Below are 27,278 nucleotides of genomic sequence, written 5' to 3'. Positions count from 1 at the left end.
TTCCAAGTGGCGGACATTCCTAGTTAACGGAGAAAACTCTCTGCACCGAAGGTATCCGCTGCCCGCTAATTGTAGGGTTGACTGTGTCAAACAAAACCAAAGGTGCGTTATTTCTGATTGATCCTTCACTTCAAAATTAAAATAGCTTTAATTCCTGATTGGCCTTTTATTTAAAAATCTCCCCGTACGGTCTCTAATACTTGTTTGTTGGGTCTCTATACCGTGCTGTGTTAGCACGACTCGCTTTTCACGCACGAACAGACAGATAATGGATATTCTTATAACTGTAAAAGTATGTCCATCCCAAAATGATAAGAAAATCAACTATCAAAAGTTTCAATGTCATTGGGTTGTAATGTTATTATCAAAAGCATGCCAGGTAGGGGATTTTTGCCCCGACATAAAGGAGTTAATGTCTTAAAAGAAAAAGAAAACATTATTTTGACTGAAATACCAAAGATTATCACTTATAATATGATCACTTTGCTTTGACGCAAATTGTTTAGGACCAATACGAAATTCCCTCGAATTTGCTTTTAACATAGAAATTGGACAACAGTCAACCACACAAAAAAATTGGTTATAATTACAATTTTAAAGTTTCATGTCATTATGATTCAACTAATGGCTAACATTTCCTTATTTGTCATAATAATAGCATAGCAGATGTTAAGTTTAACAATCTACAAGTAAAGTATATCTTGCTAGCGTTTGCTATTTTTAAATTCACGCCACCAAGATCTAAAATGGTTACTCCGCGAGAAACAAAACAAGTATTAAAAGGTGTATTATGTCCTTCCCTTTTTTAGGAGATTTGAGGAGATTTTAGAAGGTACCATATACAAAGTTCTAAATTGAAATTAGGGTATCGTCAGAACAAGTATACCTATATCACTACGTATCAATCTACAAAATTTAGTAAAAGCGAAATTCGTGTCTCCTTTGCAAAAATTAGTTCTCGTAAAATATCTCAGAGAAGGCACCACGAAAATAATTTTTTTCGGCAAAATTAATCCATGTAAAATAATGACATAGTGTGACAGTTTTAAACACAGTTTTAAGCAGCTGTTTATATGGAGGGCAGTCTGGTTTCCGAGATCTCGCCTATTTTACCCAAGATTTTGACAAGCAGGCTGGACAAAACTCCATATAAACAGTAACAAAGCGGGATAGCCCGCTCAGGCGAAATGAATTATTATACTCAAGTAATTAAATTCTTTTGTTATAAAAATTATTTCTTGTATTCTACGTTATTTAAAGTTTTCGTTGTTCAGAGCCAGCCCTGAAGGTTGTTTTTTGCATATAAACACAAGTTAAAAGCCAGCCCAGCAAGTGAGCAAGCTCGGTTTACCAAGCCTCCATACAAACAGCCCCTAAGACAGGAACATATAATACTTGCACGGAAATAAATTTTCTTAGCTACGCGATGTTTCCGTAAGAACGGAAAAGGTTGATGCGGCGAGAAATTTCCTTTATACAATAAAGCGCCCTATAAAATGGAGATTTTAAATTCTTAAGAAATACAAACCTTCAAATATTTGATTGAAAGCTTGTGACAATGTTTTTTTGGTAAGATTTCTTCCTCGTCAGTTTCTTTGAGGAGATATGAAAATAGAGCATTTGATTTGCATCTAAAAAAGAGGATTTCAAACAATACCTTCTTGTGAAGTTGTATGATTACGGTTGGTAGTTGCAAGAAAAGTACTAGTTAAATGTTTTCTTAAAACTTCACTTAATTTAATAAAAGATTTTAATAAAATAACATAATTTTTTTCAGCATTTGTCAAAGAAGTATTATTTGTCGGGATCGTTTCCAACTTAAAGTTAAACGAAACCGTTGGTGGTATGACTTTCAAATTACGCCACTGCTCTTCTTCTATGTAGAAACTTGCACAACAAACTAAAACGCAAAATGGAATTACTTTCACCCACAGAGTTCTTTCATTGCATTTAGAGTTTGGGTTTGTCCTTATTAGTCGTCAGATGTGAAACTAATGTTTGTCTCGATCAACAGACAACAATTAAATTAAAACGCAGAAGCAAAATGCGCTCAATAAATTTTGTGCAAATGGAAATAACAAAAACAGGTTGTCAACAACTCAGAGATATGTTGAATATGTTGAATATAACTGCAGCTGCACTTTTTCCAAGCGGACACTCAGGACCTCGAAAAACTGTATAGAGTAGTGTGTTCGCCACGAAGGGGTTCTTTTCCAATTAGCTTATATTGCGTAAATAAGCTTGCACTGCGGTGTTGGAGTAGAGTAAAATCTTCTGGGAGAAGAAAGAGCGTAACGACAGTATATGATAAATATGCTAACTTTCTTTGCGGGTTAACCTTCTAACCTATGCTAGCCTCTTCTAACGCATGTAATGTTAAGTATAAAAATCAGGGCATTTTATAGTTATATATTATATAAGTAAAATTATTAATACTATTTTTTTTCCTCGACTTTTATCGAGTAGTACAAACAGTTTTTAGAGTACATAAGACGAATATTTGTTGACAGACACAAACATTAATTTTTTAAATTATCACGAGCATTCCACTGCGTCTACTTAGTTTTTCCGTCATTGTGTGTATACTAATTTTATGTTTCTTTCATCAGATGTGTCAATAAAAGGTGGTCGAGGGTGAATTAGGAGGAAGGAAGAAATCGAAAATTGCACAATGAATATATTACAAAGTATTTCGGCTACTATTGTAGAGATGTGGTGGGCTGGAAAAAAACTCTATCTCTAGAAAGCATCTAATAAATGTCTATGCTTTACCTTAAAAACAGCGTTTCACTTCCCTGATGCGATTAGATAGTAGTTATAAAAATTAAGTGATAAAGTATCATTTAAATCTATTTTTATTATCTCGCCACTTTTTACACCACTACGAAGTGAAATATTCAAAAATGAACCTTCCCTGTCGCTACTCACAGGCAGCTACCATAGGTTAGATAGTATCATAGACTAGTTGTTAGCCCGTGAAAAAAAACATCCGTTCTTAAAACTACCTTGAAACAAAGTGGGTAAAAATATATCGGATTTGCTCTTTTGTGCGTCTGTAGCATAACTTTTTACAATTTCTGCTTTATTTTAAGACTTAAAAAAAGTTTTTTGGAAAAAAAATCCTTATTTTAAAGGACATTTCAAAAATAATACTTGGTTTTTGTTCAAAAAGAAAACTCTTATTTATTTCAAAGAGCAACTTGTAAAATAACTTAATTAAAATATACTTACCGACTAATTCGTGGCAGAAAAACCCAACATAATTAGAATTTCATGCAACTAAAACTAATTTTAGCAGGAACAATAGCTAGCCACAGATTGGGACAAAACGTCAAGTACAGTGTCACAGCAATTTGGTAGTTCCTATTCCGCTTTTTGCATTTCTTCGTGTGAAGTAAACTTTAACAGTAAAAACTAAAGGCCTCCAATGTACCGTGTTTTTCCCAAATAGGGATAAAGGCCTACAGAGGTCATGCAGGAATATAAGACTAGAATGAAGCTGAAATAGTGGTAAAAAAAAGCAAAGAAACCTCTGAAATACTTTTTCTTTTGTTTACATTTGTATACCTTTTTCAGATTACTTTCAAGATTTTTGAAAAAGGTCAAAGTTCCTAAAAGAGGAAAAAAAAACTATTATAGCGCGAGTTCAGTTTCGGGTCCGTTTGTAATTTATTTTCATCCTATAATTTATTGATGTATCGAAAAACAACACATTCAAGTTCATTACCCACGTATCTTTCTTTTATGCGAGGGAACCTTAAAGGCTAAGGCGCATTTTCAAACTCAAAAAGGGAAAAAGCGCAACAAAAACAAAAATAATGCTGCAATTTTATTAGTTATTCTGAGTTGTTCTAAGTTGTTAAGTTGCTGAGTTGTTCTAAGTTGTTAAGTTGCTGAGTTGTTCTAAGTTGTTAAGTTGCTGAGTTGTTCTAAGTTGCTAAGTTGTTCTTGTAATGCTATATTGGGAAATGTCACCTTACCTTCAGCAAACTTATTTGTTTTGTGGTAAGATTTTGCTGACCTGGGAACTGAAGCATAAGATTAGAAATCTTATGATACGCACCCATCCGTTCTCATGAGTCATTATTTAATGTGCTCGAATTTAACTCCATCCATATAACGTTTTAGCAGAAACTTGCAATAGTAAATTACCAATCTAAGCACACGTGTTGATCATTAATTGTTTGGGAAATTTTAGGTCAATTAAAACTGTTTAGGTAAATTTAGATTGCGTTAAACCTTTACAATTTAAAATTCCATTTGGAAAAGTAAGAATATCTCGTTGTCAAGATATTTTTTTTTAATAACCAATCCCTTCACCTTAGATACCCAGACTTTTGCATGGAGTATATACCTCCAACCGTTCAACTACTTTATTAAATTCTAGTCCCTCAGTCAATATTTGTTTTCTTATTTTTCTCCGCATTTTTGTGCTATTTTTCCTAATATAGAAATAAGATAGTAACAAATAAAAATGAATTTACATGTTGGCATTGGTATGTTGGCGGAAAATGTCGAATTGGTTCCTTGATCACGAAAGGAAATCGATTCTGTGTAATTCTACCTATGCTAAGAATACAACAATAAACGTCATACCACACGAAGGTTGCACCACACTGCTTTGGAAAGTGACAAAATCATTATCTAAGCAATGACAAAGAAGCTTTATGTACCTCTTTCGATGCAATTAACTGATAGGGGTAATCAACAACTATAGTTATAGCAGAGACATGTAAGGGTATAAATAGGTCTGGTGGATTCCATTCGTTAGTCAACTCTTACATTTCTTGAGTGAATTAAACACAAGAAGAGTAGTTTTTACCAACAACAATAACAACAACAACAACAACAAACACGAAGAATTGATAATCATGAAAAAGGGAATACAAATCTTGTTTACATTACCAATCTTGTTGACGTTAGCTCAGAGAGTGGCAAATCAAGGTAATTGTTATTTTCTACTTTATTAAAATTGGTGAATGTGCCCACGCCGTCACGAGATGCAGTATACATAGTTAGATATGATAAAATACTGAACTGCGTGATGTTTGTCTATTTTCGGCAACTTGTTTGTAATATTACTGAAGCTGGAATGGAGATTTTGTTGAATTTACCAGAGATTATTACCTATATCTTTATTACCTATTTTGTTAAAAGGAAAAATATTTTCATTTAAAAAATTAAAATTACAGTAGAGAGTGAATTCTTTCTTCATTAAAAACTATACGTATTGTTAAAAAAACACAATTTTTATAAGGAAGTTTATTGAACTTGTAAGCAGCTGGTAGCCTTGTGGTGGGACGTTGGCTTCCAGTGTAAAAGATTATTCAATCCCTGAACAAGTCATGTCAATGACTAAAAAAGTGTGTGTCGATCCTTTTTGCTAATCGTTCAGCATGAGAAAAGAAATGAATTATTATGCAGTTGTCTAATCCACGACTTTCGTAGCTTAAATAGGAGCATTAAATGTACCACGACCCCCTTTGTTGGACCGTTGACTATACAAATACTACAAGATAACGTACAAACCGGATTGAGACATCCCGTTTCCATGCCTCCACCTTCTAATACCAAAAAATGTCCTAATAACAACCTTGTACTCAACCTGTGTATAAAATTACTTAATCTCTTTTAGGCACACCTTTTAATCCTAGAGACACGTTGAGCAATTGCGTCGATGTAGTACCCGTGCCACAAAATTTAGCTCACAATCTGGATTTTGAGCAATTGATGGAACGTGCAATAAGCAAATAAGAAGAACACAAGGTGCTGCAAATACGCCATTATCAAGATTGATAAGAGTAATTCTACAACGTGAGCATTGATAGCGTTTCATTTGTTTTTCCAGTTTATATAATCAGAAAAATGATGCGATTTTCTATGACCCAAATCATCAAAATTGTCGCGTCTTTCTTTCGAATTATTTCTTATCATTCACATAATATATTGAATGACTTCTAAAGCAATAGTTGTCTGAGATGCAGTCAAATTTTTGGCATCTTCAAAGAAAATATAAAAAAAATAATAAAATAATATCCTATTCAACAACAAAACATATTCTGCGTGATATCACATAACATTACTATTTTAGCTGCTAGTTATACTGACGCAGCCAATCTTGACACTCCGCTCGGATTTCCTGGAACTGCACCCTCTCTTCCTACACCACATCAAATGGCTGGAACTGTAATCTCCGCCCAGCTTGTTAACAGACAAACATCAACATTGACAGCAATGTACATGGCGTTAGGAAAAGTCATAGACCATGATGTTGGATTGACATTTCACCCGTCATGTGACGTTTCCTCTGGATAAGTAACGTAATCAATTTTACTTCTGAACTACGATGTCTCAAAAAGGGTGCAATATGCTGAACCTTTCCTTTAGGCAAACATCATCTAAAGCAGTACCTCTATAAAGCTCACACTCCATAAAACGAATACTCTTTTCGATCCCATGTAAAAACTTTGGTCGAAATCAACCTTCATAAAGACGACACAGCAGACACTTTCCTATCAATTGCTTTTTTCAATATTTTCGCAAAATTGTGTGTTTATTTAGAATATTAATAATTTCCTTTTTTTTATGGGAAAATGGTTTTCTTCTGACTGTTCCAGAAATTCGACCCTCTTCTCAGTTAACATTTTGCCAGTGGAAAGCGAGCAAGTATGTTTGTGCCGCAGTGTCTGCTTTATAGAAGTTTACTGATCAAGATATCGAGCTCTGACTTTACCAATCTCTTAACAATCGTTCTAACGAACTTAGGACAGCTATTCAAAATATCTTGTTTTAATTACCTATCAGTAAAACAGGACTAAGAACAGCATTCCTTTCTTTTAGATGTGCATCCAACACTGCATTTAAATATCCTTGTTTTCCAATCCAACTTGAACAGGGCGGAAATAGCTGCACATCATTTGCACGTTCAATAGTGCGCCCCCACGCACGACAAGACAACAAATTAATGTATTGACATCCTATCTCGATCTTTCACAAGTTTATAGCAGCGAGTTTGGAAAACATTTGACTTTAAGAAGGCTAGATGGTAAGTACTTTCACGAAGGAACCTTTTATATTAAGACTAAAATGGTTTCTTCAGTTAGAAGCTGTGCGTATCAAATCCTTTTGAATTAATAGTTATTTTAAATCATTTCAGGGACTGGATTCATGAAGCTTACAAGTTTGCAATTGTTGGAAATAAAAATTCCAGCTACAAATCCTAACTGTGACATACCAGGGGGTTGTTCATTGGTTGGTGATGAGAGAGGAGACGAAAACATTGCATTACATTCTTTGCATACTATCTTCTTTAGAAACCTCAACTACATAGCCGGAAAACTCAAAAATCAACCTGGTATTTGAACTGACGATTTACTTTTTGATACTGCAAAGAAAATAAACATTGCCATCTATCAGCGAAATGTTTACGAAGAGTTTTTGCCGCATCTGGTTGATGTCAGTGACTATGAAAGATACGACATAAATGTAGATGCAAGCATCGCTAACGTGTTCTCTACAGCAACATTCAGGTTCGATCACAGTCTCATCTCAAATGCTTGGGCCCAGCTCAATAATAACTTCGACGAAGCTTTCGCTGACATTTCTCTTCAGGCCTCTTTCTTCGACACCAGTTTCATAAGAACCCGTGGAATTGAACCTACTGTATATGGGCTTCTTGTGAATCAATCGCAAGTTATAGATACGCAGTTTGCATTTGGAGTGGTTCGGCTCGGGCTGTGACAGCCGCGTCTATAAGTAAAATAGTATTGTCAAGGTAAATTTTATTAAAACAAATGCTGGACGTTGACGCTTAACAAAGATTTTAGCTAACCGTTCCATAAAGTCTGGGAGCGCTAAAGTATTGTTAAGCTTTGTACCCATTGGAGATTTTCTTAACCCGTAGAGTTAGCATTTGGGAAAACCTAAAAATATCCTTGACGCCACCAAGAATTTGTGAGGTAGATGGGTGCCATGAAATTTTACTTTTTATTTGAAGGAATAGGAAAACATGTAATCAATAACAACATCCTGTGCGTGTTTGTGTTCATATTTTTGTATTTATTTGCAGTTAGTTGACAATTTAGTCTTTTTATTAACAAGACATGTGGGCCAAATGCTTTTAATGTTTTTCTTTGAATTCAAAATCAGCAGATTTACATGAGTATTCGGTGTTTGTTGACCAAGTTATTTCTCATACTCTGTCTCACTATTGACCAAGTCTTTGTTTACTCTTGTTTCTGCACTGCAAGTTAAAGCATAAACTTTACCAGTGATTTTTTATATATATGATACTTGTTAGTTATTTTGTTTTGTATCACACTCTCTAAATACTGGTTTCTTTTTGATTGCATTTCTTCTGGTCACACTTAAGCTATAGTTTTTTCTCTTTGGTCAGCCATCTTACCACGCCTGCTTTTTGGGCTGATCAGAACTAGTTGCGGTGAGTGTGACCAGCCCTTCTCTGTTTCCTTGGCGTGCATTTTCCAACCCTGTTTACTTTTGTTTTGACGTTTGTCGTTCATGTATAACCTTACACATCGCTACATACCGACTTACATAAAGCCCTTAAACACCAGGAAAACAGTAGGTTTTTATAGCATCACATGTTCCGGTTTCAATTAATTTAGGCTTTCCTTTAGATGTTTTACTTTGTGTTTTATTTTTGCTAATCGTAGCCGGTGTTTTTTGTTTTTTAGTTTTAACACGGTTTTTATAAAAAATTTCATTATCGCCCTGTGCCCCTATTAAGACAGTGTCGGTAAATTTCATGAAAAGAGCGTACTTTTGTGTTGCGTGAGGTTCAGTGGTAGATGTAATTGGATGGGTATGATGTAAGAAATCTTCTGTAATCTATTTTTGATTAAAAACATTTTAAATGTTTTTAATTAAAAAAGGTTTTAATTTGCATTTAATTACCTAAATGCGTGATTAAACACCCACATTCGTATAAGCGCCCCTCTCAAAAAAGCGTCCATCCATTTTTGTAATTAGTTTTGTAAACGCCTCTGTCAAAAAAAAGCGCTCAGGGGCGGATTACTATGTTCTGGAACTTTTTATTTGCTACTTTCAATGAATCATTCATCTGGATCCCCGTAGAAGGAGGGATCTATCGCTGCATTCGAGAACCTGATAATGAAACAGACTGTCACGCAGTTGCAGTTATTAACAAATATAAAGGGTTGCATTCCTCGGGCGATATCAAAGTGTATTTATGCTTTTGTCTCTACCAGGATCCGTTTTAGAAACTAAAGTCCCTGGAAAAAGAGTTGATGGAGATGGAGGGTATTGGTTAGAAGTACTCTGTTGATATTACATCTCTGGTCAAAAAAAAGTCGTGGAGTGGATAAAAAAAGAAAAGTGACCACTTTTTTACAGGAACAATCGCTTGCTGTAAATAAATGGTTACGAAGGAAATGTGAATAGAATCAAACGCAGGACTTGAAAAAAGTGTCCGCTTTATGGAGTGTCCGTTTTATGGAGTGCCGCTTTAGAGGTGTCCGCTTTTGGGAGGTTTCGTTATGAGAGTTTCCTATAAGACTTGTCCGGGGAAACATTTTTTGTTCGTCTTATAGAGGTGTCCGCTTTAGAGAATGTCCGTTTTATTACTAGAGCTCACTTATGCAGATATTTTGGAAACTTAAGCAGTTCAATATAAAAAACAATTCTTTATTTCTTAATGCAGAACACTTCTTCATTTCTTTATACCTACTTATGCGCTCACAGACATATTATTTGTACCTGTTACATATATACCATCTGTTAGTTTCCTAAGAAGAAAGCTTTCCATAACCCCAAAATAGAATTTCTGTAGAAACACCCCTCTCGGTATACCGCCCCTCTCGAATAAGCACCCACCCTAAAATTTAAAATTTTAAATAAGCGAGCACTTACGGTAGTTGAAAGCTAAGTTTTGCATAAAAAAAAATTCTCAAAATAAAGCAGGTAGCAAAGTTGCTATATTCTCGATTTGCAGTAATCATTATTGTAGATTTCTGGGACTGGACATTTATTTTTTTATGTTTGTAAAGCCTAAATCTTCGCTAGCAACTTCGGAAGTAGCCTTTAAAGAGCAAATACAGTTATAAAAAACACTCGCTAGGAAACACAGCCAAGAAAAGAGGTTTTCAGGAAATTTCCTGTAAAAACCCATCATGGCTACTACAATATTTGATAAAAGTTTGAAAACGCTAGAAGATTTGGACGTAATAATTTTTCTTTATAAATTATCGATAAAACACCTCTAAGCTTAATACATCTGACTCGTCTTTTGGAGATTTGGACGAGTTTTAAAAATACATCGAGGAATTTGCTGACGCAAGCAAAACTTTGTATTGTATTTTGTGATATTTGGTTGGCTAAGGAAACAAAGAATTCTGGCGCCAGCGTTGTTGGTTCGTAACTGCGTGATTCAAGTACACAAAACAAACTTTTCCTGAGAAGATCATGTTAATAAAAATGATTATATATCTGGCGCTAAGCGTTGTATAAAAAACCCACAGTTTACAAATTAATTAGTGAATATTTAGTCAACATTGATTCTCCCTAATTTTATAAGTGAGTTTAACAGGCATATGATCTTTACTTATTTTAATTTGAACTCTTATATTAGATAAAACCATTTTATATAATGCAGAAATGCAAAGCCAAAGTTTTATAGGCAAAATCAGCCACTGACTAAGTAATTCGCACCAGCGAAATAAGCTTTAAACAAAAACGAAAAGCAAGGTTTAGGGTTACACTGATTGCCAAATAAGAGATCTTAGAGTTGCCAAGCATCTTTCTGCGATATCCAGCATCAAACTCACTTAAGACCCTGATGACATGGTAAGAACTTCAACATTAAAATAAGAAATCGAATGCAAAGGACATGTTATTAAAATCTCGAACTCATATTCGTGAATTTACCAGCTTTTATTAGTTGAATTCGCGTTTGCTGTACATGCGTTTCCGCATTTCTCGATCCCTTTTCTCTCTTTCATCAAAGAATCTGGCACGTAACATAGCTTGACGTGATTCGTCACGCGCTGTGAAAAATCTTTGATTATCATTCGTTTTGTTTCCTTTATATGACATTTCTACATCCGGTTCCTCTCGGGCGTGGTCATCGGCTTGAGGGAGTCTTAGATTGAACATTTGATCTCGTTCTTCATATAATTTTCTCAACTTCCCACGGTCCTGTCTCTTTAAATTGTCATAGTTTATTGCAATCATTCTTGTCTTGCTGCTGTGAAATGTTATCTGGATTTTGTCCAAAAGCTGCTCAAATTTATAATGTGTTGGATCTATATAATAATACGCCAGTTCCGTGTGTCTGTAACAGGCAAAGTGGATGTGTTGGTTTTTATAAAGAAACAGCCGCGGTAACATGTCACCTTTGCTAACTTTTATTATTTATTGTCTTTTGTGTGCTTTTTCAAATTGATTTAAAATTTTTAGTTTAAAAAAGTCACGGTTAATTTATTTTATTGTTCTCATAAAAACCTTTGTGTAATAATGTAAACTTTATTACACAAGTCACGGGTAATTAAATTCTTATTATTCCCTTCAGCACGTGTCTATTGTTTATGAAAAACATATTGGATTTATTTATTCCCGCTTGAATGGAATTAACAACAAAACGTTTTCACGAAAAGAACAATGAATTTTATGGTTAATTTCGCTGTTTTTTTATTTGGTATCTATAGTGGATTTTTCCACGGGACTAAATACTAGTCTATATAATAATAAGCCAGTTCCGTGTGTCTGTAACAGGCAAAGTGGATGTGTTGTTTTTTATAAAGAAACAGACGCGGTAACATGTCACTTTTGCTAAACTTTTATTTTTATTCTGTCTTTTGTGTGATTTTTCAAACTGATTTAAAATTTTTCTTTTAAAAAAAGTCACGGTTAATTTACTTTATTGTTCTTATAAAAACCTTTATCTAATGACTTAATTACACAAAAGTCATGGGTAATTAATTTTTGTTATTCCCTTTAGCACGTGTCTATTGTCTACTGTTACATGAAAAACATTTTGGTTTTATTATTCCCGCTTGGATGGAATTAACAACAAAACGTTTTGACGAAAAGAACAATGAATTTTATGGTTAATTTCGCTCACTATTTTGCTGTTATTTTATTCGGTATATATAGTGGATTCTTCCATGGGACTTAATACTAGTTTAATATGAATAAGAACAATTCATTCCAATTACTTGCTTCATTAAAGGAGAACTAACGATTGATTAAGTTGTGCTTAATTTTTTTTTATTATAGTGTGAGTATGAACTGTGTAAACTATGTTATTTTTGTGAGCTTTTGTTCTTTCTAAATGAAAAGTAATTTTATTCAACATGTTAAGAATAAACATCTTACACAGAATAAAATAATTTTCACTGTCATAAATATATATTTATATTTTGGACATCAGTTATCACTTGAAAAAATATAAGTATTACATGCATTCGAATTTATTATGAAATTTTCTTGTGTTATATATTTGTATTAAAACATCTTGAAAGACCTCAGGTGCTTTAATTTGCTAGTGATTGTGGGCAATTAAGTGTACTGGAAGCACTTCCAGTACACTTAATTGAAAGCAAAACAAAAACAGTCTCCGAGTTTTATTTCTTTACCTGTTTTCGCATGTCAAATTCTTTGAAATTATTTTTTTACAAGGATATTTTTCTGCTAGATTTTAGCTTGTCTTCTTCATCGCTCAAATCTCGGCATAAAATTAAATTCCTCTGACGAAGAGGTGAATGGAACTTTCATTCTCTTATAAATCCTGTTGAGCTATGCACGCCGTGTGACGTCACAAATCAACGAGAAGTAAGAACCAAGTTGACTTTTGTTTGACAATGGCGGCGACTGTTAATGTAATTATCGACTTTTAGGGACAACACAAAAATATTTAAAATTTTTTATGCCATGTTTGTTTCGTGATATATAAGAATGTTTTATTTATAAAAAACATATATGTAGTGTTTTTTCGTTAGTTTTCCTTTAAGTCAGATTTGCAATAAAGGATAACAACCTTTTTAAGTGATAGAATTCGAAATGGCTTTTTTTAAATCACGCTCCAGTAAATCCAGTAAAGAGGAAAATAAAACGGACTTTTTCATAAGAACGTCTGAATTCTAGCATAGAGCAACCTCGTTCCTAGCGCCTGTTGTCTATTGTTGAGACCTCGTCACGTGACCCTGATATGTAACCTTGCAGAGTTAAGGTTAGTACTACAGGAATAAACTATATCGCAATGGACTGTCTTTTCTAAAGTTATTTGATAAGTATATCGTTCTTCACTTGTGGATTGAGAAAAGGTGTACGCCAGCACTGTTTTAACTTGAAAAGCACCAGTCAGTTAAGTCCAATGGATGACCAGTAAACTCGACGAGCTCACGTCGTTAAAACAGGTTTCTGAATGTTTGTGGAACACCACATTTAATATTCAGAACTGTCATATATTGTCTTAGGAGGCACTAAAGTATCATCTAGCAATTGGAAAGCATTAAACATCGACGGAGGGGTAGAAAAGCTATCTAAAAATGCGAAAATGGTTGCTACAAGGGTTGCTATGCAGTTATATTTGCAGTTGGTTGCAAAAAGTGCCAGATTTCGCAATAAAAACCGAAATTTGTCATAAGCACTACTCGCCATGGTATTCTTAGATGAATTTGCTGTCTAAAAGCGGGTAAAACAAAATTATTGAAATTCGGCAATTTGTTTCTATAGTAACCACCTTAAGCGAGGTTGAGGTTTTACGTCACAGATATGTGCGGTCTTTTTTCATTTCTCTTATACGCAGCAGACAAACTGCTCGCATCCTCTAGATTGTTTTCCAAATGCATAAATATACAATCATATTATTTAGGCTATCATTACTAAATTGGTTGGCTAGCAAGCATTGAGTTGCAAAACTTTAGCTAGGGGAAACTTTGAAATTGGTAAATGGTTTGCCCACCTGACTATACCACTTCGTTGGTTCTATAAGGTGAAATTGGTCATGTGATTCCAGGTGCCTGGCTAGGCAGAAATTATAATTATTATAATTATTATAATTATTATAATTATTATAATTATTATAATTATTATAATTATTATAATTATTATAATTATTATAATTATTATAATTATTATAATTATTATAATTATTATAATTATTATAATTATTATAATTATTATAATTATTATAATTATTATAATTATTATAATTATTATAATTATTATAATTATTATAATTATTATAATTATTATAATTATTATAATTATTATAATTATTATAATTGTTCTTGTTCTTATTATTATTTTAGAAGACCAGTCGGTAGCCCCGTCAATAAGTTCACGTGTCTGTCCGCTTTTTTGTATCGCATTTCGTGTTATCACAAGACAGAATACTGGGATTAAAAAAAAGATCAGGGTAAAAAGGATCAGTATAAGTGACGCAAATTAGTTTTTTTAAAAGAGTTTACTTTTACTTAAAAATAAAACTGGTTCCCGTTTACTTGGTTGTTAACTTAATGTTAAGGTATTAGCAGAATCTTGTCAAGCGAGTAGCACAAATACCTATTCTTTTATGATAACGCTAATCATTTTACAGCATCATAGATTAAATATGTCTTCCATTTAATTATGTCTGTTTACCGTTTTCATCCATAACATACTTTAATTCCTTTTTATAAGCCAAACATGACTTAGCAGAAAATGTTGTTTATCAAAATATTTCCCATACAATCTTAACAATTTGTCTAACAACAGAACATTCCAAAGTATTTGTATTTATTTTAAGACAATTAAATGATTACAGCTATGTAAAGGCTGAAATACACGATCCGTTTAAACGGAAGGTCAAAACCTGACGGATAACCTGTAACGGAAACTTCGTGAAAGGTTTCTTGTCTACACATAATGCATTTAAAAGAAGAGATCTATGGTTAAAACTTTGGCTAGAACGAAGAGAAAATCTGAGTGTAACATCCACTTTACTACTCGAATTTCGCAAAGAAAACCAGTTTGAATACGACAAGTTTTTGATAATGAGTCCAGATGTTTTTAAAGAGTTGCTTGCAATTATAGAGTCATCCATACAAAAACAAGACACAGTAATGCGGTCTGCGATTAGTCCTGGCATAAAGCTTGCTGCAACAATTCGATTTTTAGCACGTGCGCTAGTTATTCCGAATTGCAACATTCTTTTTTTTTTCTTTTTCGTAAATACATATTCTTTTAATTACCATACAAGCAAAATGGTTATGTTCAGTAATCAGAAATGCACGAAAAATGATAAAATATAGAAAAGATACGCAGATAATATGCAGTTACAGTTTCTCAAGTTGATCTGTATGGAGATTTGTGCCTAAGAAAGCATTTATAATCGAAGAAAGAAGTATTGTTAAATGAATTTCGAGAATAATGTCAAAGGTCTCGTTATCTTCAAAGGAAAAATGTTGGACCAACATCAAGGTATAATATTACTAGTACACCTTTTATATTTCTCAAGTTGATCTGTGTGGACCATTTAGAGCATACTCACATCATCACAAAAAAGCAACTATGAAATATTGGTTGGTTGTGTTTTGCTGTAACACAACTTCTTCTACAGCAATCAAGACAATGGAGAATTATTCATCAGGCGTTTGTGCCATTTTCTTGAGAAAATGGCTATCCAAAATTGTTGTTCTCTGACAAAGCAAGTTAACCTGTGAAAACATTTTATTTAATGGAGCTTAATTATGTTTACATCAAACACAAATTACACAAGGATGTATCAGTTGATTATGAATTGTGTCCAGTAGAAGGTCGTAACATTAATTGCAGTCGACAGAAAGATAAGAGAATGGAAAAAGTCGCTAGAAATTTTGTTGACCAATAGAAGATTATCTATCATGCAATGGGAGACTATTTCAGCAGAGTTTTCTAACAACATCAATAATTTACCACTAGCTTTGGGTAACATAGTTTCCAACTGTGAACCTATGGATCTTTTTTTTACCAAATCGTCTAAGATTGGGTAGAAACAATGAGAAGACTCCCGTTTGAAGTATGATTGTTGTTTTTGTTGTTGTGCATTTTAAAAATTTCGTGTTTCCGTCACGGGACACGGCTTTCGCGGAAACACAGACAGACAGACAGAGGACGGCTATTATTAAAGAGATATTTCAATCTATTTTGTGAAACGTTTGTAAAATTTTAAAGCTAAATCTTAAAATATTTTCTTTCAGTTTGAATAACTGAACTTGCCATCCCATCGCAGTTTTAAATTGTATTCCGAGCAACCCGACCTAATAGACTCACATTCAAACAGCTGTGGCGGAAAACCAGATCGTTTAACAGGCATAGCAGTATGCTTTTGTGAACAATGTTGGGATATAAGAACTAAGAAGCTAGTTTTCAAAATTGTTCTGAAATAATATCTCTTGTATTTAAATTTTCATGTAAGCGTTATTTTTCTTGTCTGTAATACGCATCAATTTTGTGCTACTTTCTGTCCATATGCATATGTGTCATCCTCGTTGTTTTTAGACATTGACGCCACGTTACTTAAAACAGTTGCTAGGGCTTCAAATAAGCGATCTTCCTTGTTGTCGGACGTTTTGTTGATCTATTGTTTTGTTTCCCGTGTTTTTCTGCGTCCCCATTTTCCACTTCACCAATAGTATTTCCGTGTTCTGATGACTCCACTCCAAGTTCCTCTTTCTTAGTCGGTATCTTGATGGGTTTCCGCCACGTCTGACGTTTCATCGTCTGAATATTCCTATAAATTGTAATAAAAAGTTTGTTTTAAATTTCAGACACCAACCAATAACAAAAAATGGAAAGAAGTTGCTGAAACATTTGGAACTCGGAACTTTCCGAACTGCATTGGTTCCATGGACGGTAAAATACCGTTATCAAAAAAAAACAAAAAATTATGGCTCTTATTTTTTAATTCTAAAGGTACTTTCAGCGTAGAATTTTTAGCACTAGTTAATGCTAGTTAAAAGTTCTTATATGTTGACGTTGGCTACAACGTCAGAGTCAGCGACGGTGGAGTATTTCGTAATTCCTCACTTTCTTAAGATATAGAAAGGAACATATTGGATCTCCTGTTGCTGAGATATATTGGAGAGCTGTTGCTACCCTACGTTGTTAACAGTCTGGATTTCAAGAGGGCAATACGGGTTTTTTGGCATTCTGATTGGCTTAGCGCTCTTGACGACGGGCCGATATTTTACGGTATTGCCCGTCGTCAAGAAAAATGGTAGCTTAAAATTTAAATAAGCACGATAAAAAAGTTTTAAAAAGTATTGGAAATGATTATACATGTAACTCCTACAATTTCTATCGATAAAAACATTTTCATAGGATAGAAACAACAACAATGTCAAGTTTAACAGTTAAAATAACCAGATTCAGCAACATTCCGTCTGGATGCTTCTTCAACCTGGCTAGTTAACTAGCTACATTGTCCATAAGAAACGATGATCTGATATTCATTTTTATCAAATATACTAAATACTGGACGACGAAATCATAACATACATCTTCTCTCATTTTCCGATTCGTTCCTTCAGGTTTGTCGTTACCGAGTCAATATAAAACCCGTTGAAGCCCATGTTATTCTTGGCTAGCTAGGTAGTTAAAAAAATTACTTCAATATTCGTTGTAACTATATTTCATCTGCGCATTCGACTTTACACATTATTCTGTACGTGTCGAACATCGTAATGTTTTGTTTACAAAGTTTTATTCTACAGGGACTTCCGAATTCTAAATAGAATGTTTGTTTTTAGACAGGACTGTTTCGAATTTTGACCTCGAGTGTTAACAAAAGTAGTGCTAGTCAATTATATTGTTATAAGAACACTAAACTAAAATTCTTATTTTTATTTTTATCTAACTTAGACGGTTAACAAATACCGAAGATATCGCCCTCGGTCATTGCACCAACCTCGCAAGCTCGGTCGGTATTAGACCTCCCGGGGTAATTGGTTATTATTGTATTCTTATTGTAGCGAATGGTGCTTTTTTCTCTCAAAGAAAATATCATTAAATCATACCCATCCAGGTGAAACACAAAAGAAAAAAGAATTGCTCTTCGTTTTAGCCAAGGTTTTGCCCATATAAATCTCTTCCTTTTTTCTTTCTCTTTTTTTAAACGGTCGCTATGATAACCGCGGTGGCAGCAGCCGTGGCGACACGTCTTTTCATTTTGTTCGTCATGATTCGAAAGACTTTCGTACCATGAGTTTAACATTTAAATGGATTACGTGTAGACAAGAAACATTTCACAAAGTTTCCCCTATATGATTTCCGTCTGTTTTTAACCTTCCGTTTAAACAGATTGTGTATTCCAGCCTTTAAACATGAAAACATATGTCGATAAACTATGCTTTCACATTGCTATTATTAGTTACTTTTAAAAAAATTATTAAAGAAAAATAATATGCAGAAATATTCTGCATGGGAATGTTGCTGTGAGATTTATGACATCTTGCAGAGATATCTCCTTATTATTTTATAAAAAAGCTGCTGAAAATATTAACTTTTCTCATATCCAACCTGCAAGGTACAAGCCTAAAAATCTTTTATGCTCTGAGCTAATCGATGAAAAACATTTTGACGATCGGCGAATATTGGCAAAACTCAATTTATCTGCTGATTTAAAACAATTTTTTTTTATTTTTTGCACTGCTATGTGGGAAGCATAACAAGACTTTGACCGATAAAAGATGTAAATCGTGATGAGTAAAGCAGTATCAATAAGCAGTTTTTATGGAGTCATGTACTGGATAAAAGTCATGCTATAGAGGATCATATTGCGTAGTAGAGTGTTGGAGAAACTTTCATCATTTTTTATCAAAATAGACTTGGATGAGTGGACCAGCTTCTGATTCTTTTGAAAAAATAAATAAATGAATTAAATAACAAATAAATTTATGTCGCGTTAAAAAGAGGTGTGTCTCTTTTTCTTTTTTATCTTCACAGGGCGATGTCATTGGCGATAATTTGCAATACCATAGGTATAAAAAAACTGACTAATTTGGTTATTAGCATGATTCGATGTTTCACATATAATACATCACCAAACAACATACGTTACTGATCACATACTTTTAAATGTAATATATCGATCGATTCGACCACATTTGTTTGAGTGAAAACCCGCCTTAACATGTCTTTTAAACCTAATTTTAATAGCTATCTTTAATTTTAATAGCTATCTTTAATTTTATATCTGTAATTTTTTAACGTTAATAACTATCGAGCAATGCATTAATTGTATTAACGTATTAAAAATTTTTAAATCATGATGATAACAGCTATTAATCTCTTATTGGTGGCTATTAGTAATGTTCAAACCCGAGTAAACACATTGATAGAACAAATAAAAATAATTTCTTACATTGTTATTAAAAAAAATGACACGTAGAAAGTTGTCACGAGGAAAAAAATCAGGAGAAGGTGTTTAAATTTTTTTTTCATTGAGTGTTGTCTTTTTAGCAAGATGATTATTCCACTTTATATATCCAAGCTTCTCGCAGTTTATTCAGCGATAGTAACTATCTTGTTGTTCACGTTCATCTATGATACTGGAACAAGGAACACACAAATTATTCAACGTAGAAGCAGAACGTGTCAGTGCGAACAGAAATCAAACACAAATGCGTATCAAAAACCGAGAAACTACTCAGTCATATCAGCCTCTGTACCTAATTATCCAAACGATACGAATTTCTTTTACCGTGGAAAAGGTTTTGCAACAAATCGAGCATGGGGATATTTATATCTCTTACCGCTTACTGCGCTCGCTTGGAGAAGAGTAGGTTTCGAAACGATAACACTTATCATGGTGGATTTTGAAAACATACAACCAGAGGCGTACCGATTGCTACGAATAGTAGAAGAAACTTTAAAACAGGTGGGCGCTACCATTATTTACTTTGATGTGCCGTCACACATGAAGGTACGGCTTGGACAGGTATTGCGTTTAGCACCAGCTGTATTGGATCAATTCAACGATCATGATTATATAATCACAGGTGATGCTGATTTATGGCCAATAAACACGCCGCAGTACCATGTACCGTTTGGCAAAACTATGATGCTGACGATGACAGCTTGCTGCGGATGGTTTAATTATTCTGGCAGTCGATACCAAATGTTTCCCTTAAGTCACATGGAAATGACAGTAAAATTGTGGAGGCGAATTTTTGGGAAAGACATTCAAATGAAGCCAAAAAATCAAAGTATAATAAGATATAAAGAGATTGGTCATTTTGTAAAGGTCTTAGGAGATTACACTGAAGGTCAGGACATCAACGAACCAGCTCGACACGGTGGTCCATTATGGTACCTTGACCAATTTTATGCTACTGTTAAGATTATGGATTATGTAAAGAAGGTAGATAATAGCTCCCATCATTTTTACAAAGGTTTTTTAGGATGCACTCGCATTGCAACTGGAAATTGGGACAAACGCGTTAATTTGACGTCTGATTGTATCGTTGATGCCCATGTCTTCAAGGCTTTGCCATGGAATAGAGACAATTGGAGAAGAATGAGAGTCCTTGCGCACAGGTTGTTTACAATCGAGATGTTTGATATGATTTCTGTGTATAGGGATACCTTTAAAGCAGTATACGATGGAAAATTGTAGCTAATTGGTTACAAATAATCTGCGATAGAGAATAGCTATAAAATCTTTCTTCAGATGAACCTTGGCAATCCTAATTGACGTAGTATGAAATCACATTTACAAAATTTATTTAATCATACACCCCAAACTGCTAGGAATATTTATATTACGTGACACACATCAAAATACAAAGTCACAGTCTGCGAAGCACACTATTTTTTTATTTTTTTAAACATCATTCCAGTAGCTAGTTTCTGCATTGTTTAACAATGTTCTCTTTAGTTACAGATAGATATGTTACAGACAGCAAAGTGTATCTTTGTTTAACATTATTTCATTGTTCATTCAGAGCATTTTTTTACTTTGTGCGTGAACATTGTTGCATGCAATATTTTTAATAATTTCTTGTAATTAGGGCGAAAAATATCTCCAACGTGATTGGCTATGAGGAGAGACGTAAATACAATATCTCATATCTTACATAAAAAAATAATACACGTACTTTCCGAAAATTATATTTTAGTTTTTGGAACCAAAGATAAACTGATGATGGCATATGGCTTTTCAAATTACTTTTTACAATTTTGTGAATAAGCTCAAAATTGTTTGGCATTAATAATGACCACTTTTCATAAAAGCTGGTCATATAAAATGCGCATCACGAAAAATTAGACGTAAGCCACAATGTGCAATAAAATAAAAAAATAAATAAAAAAATGGATATGTCAAAGTTGCAAAAAAATGCAAAACTGTCAAAAAAATTGACACAATCTGTTAAACTCACCAAATTTAGAAATAATTAACTTTATATTTATATTTATTTTGCGTGTTTTTATGGGTGGTATTTCTATATGACATTTTTATTTCGTTAAAATTTCGTTAAAACCTCAACATGGTTCTTTACGTGTCAAAGGGAGAACGACAACTTTGTTCTTCGCCTACACACACATGTGCATTGGAAAAATAATAATATTTTCTCAATGTATATGACCTCGTTCTTGTTTTGTAAGTCCCTAATACCTCTCTTAAGAAAATTTCAGAGTTTTGTTTCTCCTTTTAAAAAAGAATCAGCACACGTAATATCTCTTTTCATAGACAACAGTCAACCTCAACAATTACTTTTCCGTTAAAATATAAACTTACCTTTTTTTCCACTTAAACATTGTCCTCTTTTCGGACTTTTCCATGTAGCTATTTTTTCGACATGCGACATGCGACATGCGATTTCTGTTTTAAAAATTGTTTCCATTTGGTTACTCCTCTTTTTAATTGAAAAATATTGACTCAAAAAATGACTGAAAAATGATTTTGTGAATCTGAAAATCAATAAATTATTTATAGCAAACATTACGAAACTGTTGTGCAGTTCTCCTTGAAAATAATAAATTGATTTTGTTTTGTTTGATTTTTTGCCACACAACTTTAAGAAAGCGTCTGCACTGTTATTGATATGGTACGAACTTTTTTGAATTTTCAAAACTTCGATCAAAATACGGTGGTATAATTTTAACTTATCAAAAATATGAGTCACTTTTTATCACAAAGGGAAGTCTCAGAAACAAAATGTAACTCAAATTGACTGTTTTTACAAGTTGCTTTGTTTTTTAAATGATTTAAAATGATATGTCATAAATTTTGCGATAACTACAAGTGGACACATTCCGCAACAAAATACGTAAGTATTAGACTGTAAAGATCGTCTTTCTTATCGGAAAAATATTTTTCGTGGCAACTAGTGTTTTTAAACATGAAAATAATGCCGGTAACCTATTGTAAAATAAACCTCCTTTAACAATGTGTGATGAGCTTGCACGTTGTAATTAAAGTTTTGTGCAGATAGTTCGTTTTTTTTTTTTTTTGTTAATGCTGTTAATGCGACAGCCACGGAATCGTGGAAACAGCTGCATTTTATCCGCTTAGATTGATCAAAAAGAAATACAGTTTATACTGTTCGGTTTGAACTGATCGTGTATTATAGTTGACTAAAATTAAATGGCCTGCAGGGTCAAAATTAAAACTTCGAGGAAACGAATCTAGAACAACTTAGCTGAGAATGAAAGTTTAGCAGAAGTAAAAAAATTATTTGTATGATAGGCAAGTAGTGTTTACAAAAGCGAAAACGAAAAGAGAAAGAGAATTTTTTGCATGCTGTTAGGAAAAGTTGACCAACAAAGTGAATAACTTTCACGACAACCGTTTTTTATCTATATTATAATGCCCGTGTGCGTCTGTCTGTATGTCACGCAAAATGGTTACCGATATCGCTTTGATCTTTCCGGGATTTTTATAAACCAGGGGGTTGTTTAATCGAAAATCTTATTATTGATTAAAATATATTTAAGAAATTAATTTATGTTCTTAAAAATTTTAATTAATTTAACTTAATAACGTTAATTGAAAAAATAAATTAAGTGATTAAAATGAATGCATTATTTAAATACGCCATTTCTAATAATAATTACCCCCGTGATCTCAATTGTCGATTCCGCTTAGGACCCCCAGAAAACAAATAGGACAGTTTTACTTACTTTGTTTTGACTGCTAGCAAGCCGTATACCATTCAAAACACTTGATTTTTAAGAAAATTTTTAAGAAAACCAAGCCAAGATTTTCGCGGCCTGAAGATGCCAACGAAGGAACTTGGTAATGAAGGCCACTTTGGTTTTCAAAGTGGTCGTGGTTGGTGTTTGTTGGTCTGTTTGACCACGGGTTCGCCCGTCCTTTTTATACCGCATTGCGTGCTCTCGCTTTTGCGCAGCTAAGCTACCACTTTGCGTGACAGATTGTCTTGAAATGATTGTTTTAATTTACTGTATGTTGACAATGTTATAATGTTCGAAATTGACTCGAGTTGTGTGCTCTCCAGCCATATCTCTGTTATCGAAAAATAGTTACAACTTTTAATATGATTCAATTTACCATCATCACTTTCTCTAAGGTTGTGAATTAATATTTTATACCAAATTTTATCATTGTATATTTTATATTTTAATAAATACATTTTCATTATTTATCATCATAGTGCTGTGTGAGTGTTCAAACCGGTTCAGTTCTTGTTGTTTTCATATGAGACATTAGAAATTCGATTGACAATATTTTATGTTAAAACTTGGTGTGTATGTGTACAAATTAAAACATCATTTTACGACGTTTCGGGGTTTACACACCCATTTTCAAGTAAAATAAAAATTATACAACAGGTCTATATAAACAAGAACGTTGCCATAGATACAAGATATATAAACATAATCAATACAAATTTTAGGTACAATACGAATGTGTGATCAAACCGGACGATTTTCTTGTTATATCTCAGTTTGTAGCTGGCTGCTTATTTATATCTGGCTCAAAAATGAAATACCCAAATGCAGTTTAGCTGCACCAAAATTCTTAATCAATGACTCTCATGCTAAATGCAGTATTATTACTATCATAAAGACTTATTTTACAAATAAAATTGCTGAGTTATTGTTTTGGCCGGATGGGGTAACAGTGCGGTATTTCCTCTATTTTTATTTAAACTGAACTATATTACTATATTAAAATGCAAAATAGTTTACCTTGTACTAAGCGCTCAGCCCATTGTCACGATTAATTTTTGAACTTACACAGGAAGTTTCCCACAAAATAAAATGTTGCACGATTCCTTTTTCTTTAACAGGGTAAAAACCGGTTGTAAATTGTGTTTTTAGTTTAAAATTGTACAAAAACTTTTCCACAAAATGAAGTTTGAGTGATTGTTTTAGCTGTGTTTTTATTTAAACTGACTGAGGATATAATTTTTAGTACAGGGTAATATGCGTATATGAATGTGCGACATGTTATACCTGTACTAAACGGTTTAATCGAAGTTGTGATAAAGTTTTTTTTAAAAAAAAGTATTATACCTATCTCGATGTGCGACATCGTTTACCTGTAATAAGCGCTCAGCACGAGTTTTTGTATTACCAAAACCGCGATTTTTTGCGATAACAAGATATTCTTAGGTGGACACCTGGCTTTAAGGATATTGTAATGACTCAGGCACATATTCTGTATATGTCTTATTCCTTAAAACTTCTAGTTTTTCAAAAAATTATTTATTAGATACGGACGCAATTTGAATTCTATAATCTATGTTAAAATTCCCGTATATTTCTGTCTGTCACGCAAAATAGTACCGCAAGTAGCGAGACGCATGCAATGCGGTATAAAAAAGGCGGGCGAATCCGCGATTTTTTCTCATTAATATATCCGAAACTCCTCTTCGTTTTATTTTTTCATTGCGTAATATTTCTAAATCAGTTTAAAATTTTACAGAGATAAGATCAAGAAAACCGGATTTGGTATATTCTTTTACACCGCTCTCGTTAACACAAAAACTCTTACACGATAATACACGCTGCATACAAGAGGAAATAAGAAAAGGATGGGTAGCAACTATCCTAATAATTCTTCCAACATTTTTATCCTACTGCAAATTAAATACATCAATTTATTTCCCTAAAAAAATTTTTATCTCCTGCTGTATGACATAGCTAATAACTATTTAAAATATTCTCTATAAATTAGTTGTTTTTATCTCCTGCTGTGTCAAACAACTCGTTGATAGTACATTTCTGTCAAGGAGAATGTCTTTGTCGTCTTTGGTCAAGTAATCGGCCAACGCTAATGCTGCTGCCAGCTTGATATACCGTCATTTACAACACCTTTTAAGCAATGGCATCTAGATGAACGTTGTTTACAGTTACCTTGTTGTCTTTTCTGAACAAGAAAGAATGGTATCTTATCCGTGTTGAGCATGGAAAATGCATCCACACTCTCCTTCTATTATAAGTATACAACTGCATACTGTAACATGGTTTTAAGCACCCTGAGTAAGTAGCCTAATGTCCTTAAAGTTCAAGCGCAAAATTTCAGGAAACACATGAAGCGCGCATGTACACTTTAAACACGCACTGGCTAGAAGTTGGTAGATTAAACCTTTACCATAAGAATACACAAGGTATCAACTACATTTGAATTTTTTTAACTATAATTTTTAATTGTTTAGGTTTAATCGAAAAATAACGTTGAACTAAAATGTTTGAGTTGGATTTCAAAACCGAAATAGTGAATGAAATAAATTAAATACATAATTTTAATCCTCAGCCTCACTATAACATAATTAAAAAAGTGTGGCTTTTTTATTAGTTTAGTTAATACGGCCACCGATCAACAAAATTGTTGCGGAACCGCGTTGCAAAAATTAGCCAATCAGAAATTAGCAGTTGCATTCCTGTCATTTATTACTGTCTCTCATTTCCGCTTTAGCGCGCTAAAAAAAGCAGGGTCGCAAATTCAAGACAGACATCGAAGTGCGAGAGTAGAAAGTGAGATAGGTATCCTGTCTACGTGTTAGGCGAAACTTTCATCATTTTTTATCAAAAGAGAGTCGGATGAGTGAACGAGATTCTATTTTGAATCATTTATTTATTTTGAAAAAATAAATAAATGAATTAAATTATGAATAAATTTATGTCGAGTTAATAAGAGTATTTATGCTAACAGGGCGTTATCATTGCCGATAATTTGCAATATCATAGGTATAAAAAAACTGACTAATTTTGTTATTAGTATGATTCGGTGTCTTATATGTATTAAATCATCAAAGAACATGCGAAATGTTTTTGTGAGTGCTCACATAATTTAAAAAGTAACATCAAACAATGCATAGAATTAATTAACGTGTTCAAAAATTATCTCCTTTAAACTCTGATTTCAATCACGATGCAATTATTACTCTCTTATCGGTAGCACTTAGTAATGGTTACCCCCGAGTGAACGCCTTCATAAAAAAATAAAAATAATTTCCTACTTAGAAATTGTATTCTCAATACATTGTTATTGAAAAAAAAAACCCACGTGTAACAAAGTTGTCACCAGAAAAGAAAATAATCAGGAGAAGGTGTTTAAATTTTTTTTTTTCATTGAGTGTTGTCTTTTTAGCAAGATGATTATTCCACTTTATATATCCAAGCTTCTCGCAGCTTATTCAGCAATATTAACTATCTTGTTGTTAACGTTCATCTATGATACTGGAACAAGGAACACACAAATTAATCAACGTAGAAGCAGAACGTGTCAGTGCGAACAGAAATCAAACACAAATGCGTATCAAAAACCGAGAAACTACTCAGTCATATCAGCCTCTGTACCTAATTATCCAAACGATACGAATTTCTTTTACCGTGGAAAAGGTTTTGCAACAAATCGAGCATGGGGATATTTATATCTGCTACCGTTTACTGCGCTCGCTTGGAGAAGAGTAGGTTTCGAAACGATAACACTTATCATGGTGGATTTTGAAAACATACAACCAGAGGCGTACCGATTGCTACGAATAGTAGAAGAAACTTTAAAACAGGTGGGCGCTACCATTATTTACTTTGATGTGCCGTCACACATGAAGGTACGGCTTGGACAGGTACTGCGTTTAGCACCAGCTGTATTGGATCAATTCAACGATCATGATTATATAATCACAGGTGATGCTGACTTATGGCCAATAAACACGCCGCAGTACCATGTTCCGTTTGGCAAAACTATGATGCTGACGATGACAGGTTGTTGCGGATGGTTTAATTACTCTGGCAGTCGATACCAAATGTTTCCCTTAAGTCACATGGAAATGACAGTAAAATTGTGGAGGCGAATTTTTGGG

The sequence above is a fragment of the Hydractinia symbiolongicarpus genome, chromosome 11, assembly GCF_029227915.1.
Source record: "Hydractinia symbiolongicarpus strain clone_291-10 chromosome 11, HSymV2.1, whole genome shotgun sequence".
In the NCBI taxonomy this organism is placed as follows: Eukaryota; Metazoa; Cnidaria; class Hydrozoa; order Anthoathecata; family Hydractiniidae; genus Hydractinia; species Hydractinia symbiolongicarpus.
The sequence above is the reverse complement of the archived record's forward strand: the minus strand, read 5'-3'. Positions refer to the sequence as shown.